The following is a 9,518-nucleotide window of genomic DNA, read 5'->3' on the forward strand; positions in this document are numbered from 1 at the left end:
AATTACGTGAAGAAGGTATAATATATTGATATATCCTCAAGTAATGATCACTATCATATCATCATTCAATGCAGTTACATTATCAACTTTTCCCTTTAATCATTTTGTCATTCATTAGTCATAGAATGACTAATGAAATAAGTGATGTCAAACGACAAGTTGTTAATGAATTACATAGACCTGCAAGACGTAATTTTCATAGGAGAATAACCACCATCAAAGGTTTTGCAGATCTATGGCAAATAGATCTAGCTGAACTACAACCTTATGCAAAAAGTAATAAAGGATACCGATATTTACTTGTAGTGATTGATTGTTACTCAAAATATTTGTGGACTGTAGCAGTTAAAGATAAAACAGGTAGTACAATAACTGATGCAATGAAATATGTACTGAAGGAAGCCAAGTTTTCTCCCAAACATATACAAAGCGATCAAGGGAAAGAATTTTTTAATAGAAGCTTCTCATCTCTCATGCGAGAATATGATATCAATCATTATTCAACATTTAGCACAAAAAAGGCGGCTATAGCAGAAAGAGTGATTCGTACAATAAAGGCATGGCTCTACAAGGAATTTTCGATGAGAGGTCACCACAAATGGCTCGATATTCTTCCAATTATAACTAGTAGATATAACAATAAAGTTCATCGTACAATAGGTATGGAACCCATCAATGTTGAATCAACAACAAAATTGAAATTCAAAGGTATCAATGGAATTGGAGGAATACAAAGTAAACCCGAATTCCAATTGAATGATATTGGACGTATAAGCAAGTACAAAAATATTTTTGAAAAGTCTTACACTGCGAACTTTACCACGGAGCTCTTCAAGATTGTTAAAATTAATAAAACCTCCCCAACGACTTATAATCTTAAAGATATGAATGAACAACCGATTAGAGGATGTTTTTACGAAGAAGAGTTATTACGAACCGAGAATCCTGACGTATATCTGATTGAGAAGGTGTTGAAGAGAAGAAAAAATAAAATATTTGTAAAGTGGTTAGGCCTTCCTAGCGAACAAAATTCTTGGATTGATGAATCAAATATGGTTTAAATGTATCTACTATTGTATTTACGAATAAAGTAATGTTAAAGTTCATTTTTGTTTTCATTTCAATTATAAGTATGTGAATTGAAAAATATTGCAGCGGTAAACGTTGCCTCAGCCATTCGCAACGTTCTGTGTATACCAAACCATATTAATTGTATACTCCATTCCCGCTTATATTTTCCAACTCACGATATTGAAAACACATTATCATTCCCAAAACTAATCGCCGTCATTTTGAAATGCAGTCTCCAACTCTTTTCGCCAATTATCTCTCACTTATAATGCCGTCTCATAAAGTTGAGTCGACTCCTCAAGCTCTGCCTGAGCTTGCATTCTCGAACGTTGATTGAATTGATTATCTTTAACAATTTTTGAACGTTCATCTGCATCCGTACACATTTTAGCCAATTCAACCTTCGCTAATGCAATCCTAGCATCTAATGCTTGAAGAGTTTCCTTATTAGCATTAATAGCCCGCTCACTCTTTTCAAGTTCTGCAATAGCCATCTGCGCCTTCACAAGGCGGCATTTTGCTTTCTTTTTCATTTCTCCAAACCGATGTAGAGGACTGAAAGAAGATAGCGATTCAGCTTTCAAATCACCATTCATTTCTTTAGGTGAACCTTTTGGCTGTCACTTTTCGTTGTGGGTTTTTTCCCTCGCACAACACTTTTCGACTGTTTCTTTTCTCTGGAGTCAGTGACAATCGATGAAGATGCATTAGTAACCTTCCTCTTGATTGTTCTAGATTTCTTATCAACACCAAGAGGAAGGGTAGATGAAGGGTGTTTGAGTGGTGATGATTGCGAAACGATTGGATTTTCATTAACAATTTGCTCATTTGGTTCCGGCACATTTGCGAAGTTGACAAAGTCGTTAATATCGAAATCATTTATCGAATCTTGACTCGATAAATGTAATACTGGAATATTTTCAAAATCAGTGTCGATATCAACAAGTGGTGAACCATCTTCAGCAATCAACAACGGCATAGAGCTCATGGTAATGATTATTTAGGTCTGAGGAATGATATGTGATAGCAATAGAATGTGAATAGGAAAGGTGATGATGTTACTGATACTTAACCTTTATAGAAGAAAATAAACTAACGCATGCGCTCTTCTATCAACTAGCCCACTCTTTCATCGAATAGCACATGCGCTCTTGCATGCACTCTTCCATCAACTAGCCCACTCTTTCATTGACTAGCACATGCGCTCTTTCACTAAACTGTTCACGCATGTGAAGATCTTTGTCATTCAAGGGGAACATTTTGTTGCATGCATTTCAAAATGTGAGAAAATAACACAAATAGATTCAAAATAATATATTTATCAATAACAGAAGACAATGACATTAATAAAACAAAAAAAATTTAAAAGTGTTGATGTGTTTCTGTCGTTGTAGAATGTTCTTTGATGCTTGTCCTCAATATTTGTTGATCATGTGTCAGACAGCAACATTGAAGGAAATAAATTCTCCTATTGGGGTAGAGTTGACCAACCTTCTCACACAGATCCCAAGTACTTCTACATGAAGTGCATACATGATTCCAACAATTCGTTGTGTATGTATCACAACGCAAACAACGTATCAGCGGAGCTGGAATAGCAGCACAGGTAGCACAAATATTTCTACAAATACCCATATTATTGGATATTATAGGTTCGGAACACTTCAGGCACTGTAACTGTTGCTGACGATATTCTATTTTTGGCCGCTTCGGTGGATGAGATGGAGGCGACAGCTGAATCCACGACGTACAATCATTGCACATACCAGTGCAAGGATTAATTGTTTCCTTAGGTCTACTTATATGGCAAAAGTAGCACACAATAGCCCCCACTATCATCATTGGGTAGACACACACTTTTGGTTTTTCATCCCACTCTTTTGGAAACGGAATTTTTACTAATTCGTTTAGAAATAGTGAGAGATGACTTATAGAAACTCTGACTGCTCTCTCTTACAACAACATTCTCTATTTATACAAATTAATATCATGTGAAAATATAGTGGGGAAACTTATCCTTCTCTCCCACTCAAAACGAGTCAAGTGGTAGGTGGGAGTCGTACCACTTCCACTTCCTATTCAATCATATAAGTCGACTTACCATCCTGAAGTTCATTCATTCACTCTACAACTGTGAGCAAACAAGTGTGAGCAAACAACAAGATGAATTCTGGAAAAATAGCTGCTGCATTGAATAACATATCTGCTATTGATGAAAATAATTGGATAGACGAGTCAGATGATGAGGATGTCAACATTCCACTAGAGGAAGTGATAGTTGGAGAAGATGATATTGGAGTCGATGAAGACGTGATAGATGAAGTTGAAAATGAGGCCAATGAAGATGATGACGTGGTGGAGTTTGAGGGGGTTGTGGATGGAGAAGAAGACGATGAAGGGATTGTAGCTGACTCTACTGAAGGAGATGGTGCTTTGAGGATCGGTATGCGAATGCTCAATGTCAGTGAGACATTAGAAGATCCATTGGACTTATATTGTGCAATGGATGCATACGTGTTGATCAGCACAATTGATGGTGGTAACAAGAAACTATGTTGGTGCTGTTTTCGTTTTTATTCACACAGAAATAACAATGGAGGGTGGTATCATCATGTCAACACCCACAACACTGTCTCTATTATGTAAATGGGGCAGAATTGGTGTGATGCTTGCGAGAGGCCCCTAACAAACTTCACCTGAGTGTCGACATGCATTATATGTAACAATGTCAAACCTGTGGCACAATAACCGTGGACCTACTGGTAAAAAAAAAACAACAGTCCTTTTCAGGGCTACATAATTCACACAAACAGTAGTAGTAGAATTCACAGATTATGTGACAAATGACTACTTTGACTAAAAAAGTCTAAGTTAGAATTTTGTTGATCATTGAATATCTGTGCATATGATGAGTACTTCTTTGACTGAAAAGTCAAAGTTGGGAATATATATATATATATATATATATATATATATATATATATATATATATATATATATATATATATATATATATATATATATATATATATATATACAGGGTGTCCCTGGACTTCCTCTTTTCCTCTCGGGAATGTATAGATGGGGTCAAAATATCACCAGTACTTCATATAACTTTTTTTCCTAAAAGTCTTCGTAACCAAGTTACGGGCCCTCGAAGTTACAAAATGAAAAATGTTTTTCTTTGATAACTTTTCAAGTGAATATTCGAAATCATCCACATTTTGGTAATTGACTGAACAAATGAATTCCGTCGATGAGCTTTCATGCAGGAGTCAGTTGTTTTGCTACGAAGTCAGGAACGGACTACCCCCGATGGTCCACACCCCAAAACTTTGAAATGACAGATATTTTTCAATATTTTTCAACAAAATAAGGTTACTTGGACAATTTTATGAATAAAAGTACTCGTGTGGAAAGTCGATCGGAGCAACGAGTCTTGATAAAAATGTAGTTCTACTCGACGACATCAAACCCGCTCGTCCACCATTATTTGAAATGAATAATTATCAAAGCAGAAATAATAATGATAACGTTAATTCAACAACATTTATAACAGGAATAATACAAAGTATGCTAAAATGAAGTCGTAAACAAAAAGTACAGTGCCTATATGGAAGTTTAAGTCACAATTGTGATAGCAGATATTTTTTCAAAAGAAATATCAAGTTCTGTAGATTCGTGGTGTTTTTAAACTAACAAGCTACTCTACTATGAAATATCGAATTCATTCCATATTTAGTATGTACATAATACGTGTGGAATAATCACGTTTCGTGTTGATCAGTTATCTGAATCTCATGAAACTCAACATTCGAATGTTTCAAATTCTTCTTCACAGCTAAACTGTTGAGGAGTTAGACTGATAATTATAATTTTATGGGAGAAATTCTTTAACACGAATCTAAATTTAGCTGAAAAAACGCACATCGGAAAAAATATTTACTATACTAATAAAAAGCAAACGAATGAACTACAAAAACGGCTGCACATGATCAGGTGAAAAATATCCATGGAATAATTATGTTCCATTTCTTTCACAGATGTTGACAAAAAAACCATTTAGAAAGTTTTGATAAAAAATGAGAAACTGGAATGCGATTTTGTTTTGTTGAGTGGTGCGTTGTCATATGACTATCATTGTATTGTCAATATTCTATAGGATATTTTGAATTTTTTTGATATGGCCGAACAGTTTACATTCAATGAATATGCAGATATGCATGTATTTTATGGACGAGCATTTTGTAATGCTGCAGAAGCTCGTCGTCTGTATTCCGAGCATTTTCCCAATCGAACGGTACCGTCAAGAGAAACATTCGAGCGTGTCGATCGCAGCTTGAGGGAGACAGGTATGTAATAATTGATAATTGATTTGAGCACGTTGTTTTATTTCGATATTATTGTAGGTACAGTTTTGCCAAAACGAGGTGGTGAGGGCGCTCCTAGGACTGTACGTACCGTTGTATTGGAGGAAAATATTTTGGAAGCCGTCGCTGATGATCCTTTAATGAGCATCAGAAATCTATCAGAACAGTTCCATACATCCAAGTCCACTATTCATAGAATAATTAGGGAACAACTGCTCCACCCATTTCACATCCAGAAGGTACATGCCATGACACCTCAAGATTTTCCAGCACGACTGGAATATGCCAATTGGTTCATGGATAGGCAAAGAGAGCATATGACTTTTATTAATCGAGTTTTATTCACTGATGAAGCAGGTTTCAGTAGAGATGGAGTTATCAACTCTCATAATCTCCATATATGGGCCGAAGAAAATCCCCATGGGATATTGCAAACCAAACACCAACGGAAATTCAACGTGAATGTTTGGGCCGGTATCATAGGAAACCATCTTATAGGACCATTCGTTCTACAGGACTGATTGAATGGAGAACGTTATTTGGAGTTCATTCAGAACGATTTGAATGGACTTTTGGAACATGTTCCATTGCAAACCCGAAGAGATATGTGGTTTATGCATGATGGCGCTCCTCCTCATTTTAGTTTGATTGTGCGTGACCATCTGAACCATATTTTCCACAATAGATGGATTGGTAGAGGTGGGCCATATTCATGGCCATCGCGGTCTCCGGATTTAAATCCATTGGATTTCTTTCTGTGGGGGCATCTAAAAAGCCTTGTTTACGCTACACCTATTCACACAAGAGATGCATTGTTGAATAGAATAACATTACATTGTGAAGCCATACGAAACGACCCTGGAATGCTATTTCAAGTACAGAGAGGGTGTCTTCGCAGACTAAGAAAATGTATAGAGAGAGAAGGTGGTCATATCGAGCAGTTTCTGTAGCGGATTTTTCATTTCTGTTTGCTCTTGAGGCTCTTGAGTTTCGTTAGTTAAACGTGTTTGCATTATAAAAATTCGTTATGAACATTTTACCTATCATTTCCATTTTCCTTAAAAACTAATATTTTCGAATAATGGTAGACATCTCAGGATTAATGTTGTTGAATTAACGTTATCATTATTATTTCTGCTTTGATAATTATTCATTTCAAATAATGGTGGACGAGCGGGTTTGATGTCGTCGAGTGAAACTACATTTTTATCAAGACTCGTTGATCCGATCGACTTTCCACACGAGTACTTTTATTCATAAAATTGTCCAAGTAACCTTAATTTGTTGAAAAATATTGAAAAATATCTGTCATTTCAAAGTTTTGGGGTGTGGACCATCGGGGGTAGTCCGTTCCTGACTTTGTAGTAAAACAACTGACTCCTGCATGAAAGCTCATCGAAGGAATTCATTTGTTTAGTCAATTACCAAAATTTGGATGATTTTGAATATTCACTTGAAAAGTTATCAAAGAAGAACATTTTTCATTTTGTAACTTCGAGGGCCCGTTACTTGGTAACGAAGGATTTTAGGAAAAAAAGTTATATGAAGTACTGGTGATATTTTGACCCCATCTATACATTCCCGAGAGGAAAAGAGGAAGTCCAGGGACACCCTGTATATATGAATATAATGATAAGTACTACAGAGTGGGATGATGATACTTTCACATAAGTTTTGACTATAATGTTAATCTATTTCTGTTTGAAAGTATAATGATAGCTCTGAATATGGTTGTTTGTTGCCTTTAATTGTAGCCCTGAAAAGGGCTGTTTTTTTCCTATTAATCCATACAATGGTATGGACTAGCGCTTCTCATCATCAGAAACAATGATGATGGTGTCATCATCCGAATCATCTGTATCTGATAATATACTGATGATGTCGTCCTCATATTCATCTGAATCAGATGATATACTAATTATATCATCCGCATGATCGTGTAGCTCGTTATCCTCTCGATCGTCTAACTCTACATCTACTTCCTCTTGCATACGTTCTTCTACGCGTTCTAGGAAATTATCAGGAAGATCATAGATGCGTTGCAGAAATTCTGCGAAGCTTGTATTGGAATGAGTGAGTTTTGAGTCTATTTCATGTACCTGGATGGGTCCTGTACTTGATATAGAATACTCTGGTACACTCGTCGGTTCGGTAGTGGAATCAGCACTCGACATTGTGAAAGAATGATGTAGAACTGGGATTGATGCTATATTTATTTCAAAAAAAATTGGAGGGGTGAAGTGTAAATGTAAAACAATTTAGTGTTTGAAATTCGAAAGCAACAAGAATGACAATCTTCATGGAACTCTGAGTTATAATTAAGAAAAAACTGATAAGAGAGAGGGAAAAGACACTGCCCCAACCTCGCAGTATCCTGTGTACACCAACCAACAGTATGTGTACTCCTAGGAAAGCATTAGGGATTGATTAGGGGGTTGATTAGGGGTAAGGGATTCATTCTATTAGGATAGGAGATGGTCGGGAATTCATCCTTGAAATTGCCCAGAACTGACTTTGTCACTGGGATATTGAATTGGTTTCCCATTTTATAATTAGATGTATCGAACTTATTTATATTATTTTTGATAAATTCATAGAAATTGTCTGTATTTACTCTGAGAATGAGGGAGTCGGTATCAGTGTAGAGTAAGGACGCATCTTCTCCAAACTGTTGTTTGATACATCCATAGAAAAAATCATACATAACTGTTTTGAATAATTCCAGAATGGAAAATTCCAAATACATTGATTTATTATAATGAACTTTTACTCTAGCCAATTGAATAGCAACAGAATTTTCAGTAAAAATGGAGCATTTTTTAAAATTTGGTCGCGATATGAGACAACTAGTACCTATAGTTCTTTTTATATTTTCCCAATGTGTAATGAGTCTAACATCAATTCTATTGTCTACATTTTCCATTGTTTTCCCATAGACTGCATTATCCATTAGTTTTGTAGAAATATTTTTCAGATTTGTTATTAGACCGATTACGCATTTCAGTATTCAAATCTATATAGGGCTTCATCCAACATGATTGCTTGAACCTCAATACTCTATGTGTGTTCATCACTATCAAACCATGATTGACAGCTTGCTGTAAGTTTCTATAGTGAACAATATATTTCCTTTTATCGTTTAAATTTGGAATTAATTTGGGAACTTTCGATTTTGCATATGGAGGTATCAAACGTTCAACTAAAAATGGAAAATCTGAATGTTTATCGTGAAGTTCTTGGGGATAATGTATATCCACTTCCAATACATATCCATGAGGACTATCAACATCCATATTCATTATATCAAGATTGAGAATTTCATGAGGTGTTAACCATGAAAATTCACCTGTTGGTAATGAGTGTGACATGCTGTGACCATATAGATTTGTTGCATCCAAATATGAAATGAATGAAGATGGTTCATTTGGATTATAATTCGGTAAAAATTTATTGTTTGCTTTATGTTTTCTTTCACTACATTGACTGATTCCACCACGAATACCTTATTGAAAGAAGTGAACCATATCAATGTCAGTTAGTAATTCCAATTCAATATTAATATATTTCAACATGGCATCCCACGATAATCCGGGTGCAGTGAAGTATTGTGCCGGATCCAATTTATATTTATCAACAGATATATTTCTGAAGTTTTCAAAAATGTCACATAATAGTAACACATCTGACTTTAAATTTAAATCGGAGTATTCACCCAAATCCTGACATCCGAACAAATTCCAAACAAGTTGAGCTCTCCCATAATCATTATCTGATATATGTTCACAATTGAGTTTATCATAACATTGATTTTTGATTGGAAGTCTTGGATGATTCAGTTTGTCGATGTCATCAACAAAACTATAGGGAAATACACCTTTCTTTCTCATCAAATTGAAATTTTCAATTTGTGGGAAATGTTTGCGCATCTCGATACACTGATCAGATGTTGAATTGGCTCCTAAATTCTCCAAAGAACTAGGCATGAATCTGAAACTATCAATGAATCTCATTTTCAAATAATTCTTCTTCACCCTACCATCTTTATCCGAATAGGAGTGTGTAAAGAGATGTTTTGTG

Source organism: Leptinotarsa decemlineata, unplaced genomic scaffold (genome assembly GCF_025532065.1).
Source record: "Leptinotarsa decemlineata unplaced genomic scaffold, Ldec_3_MD MMD2_tig00026317_RagTag_RagTag, whole genome shotgun sequence".
NCBI classification, from domain to species: Eukaryota; Metazoa; Arthropoda; class Insecta; order Coleoptera; family Chrysomelidae; genus Leptinotarsa; species Leptinotarsa decemlineata.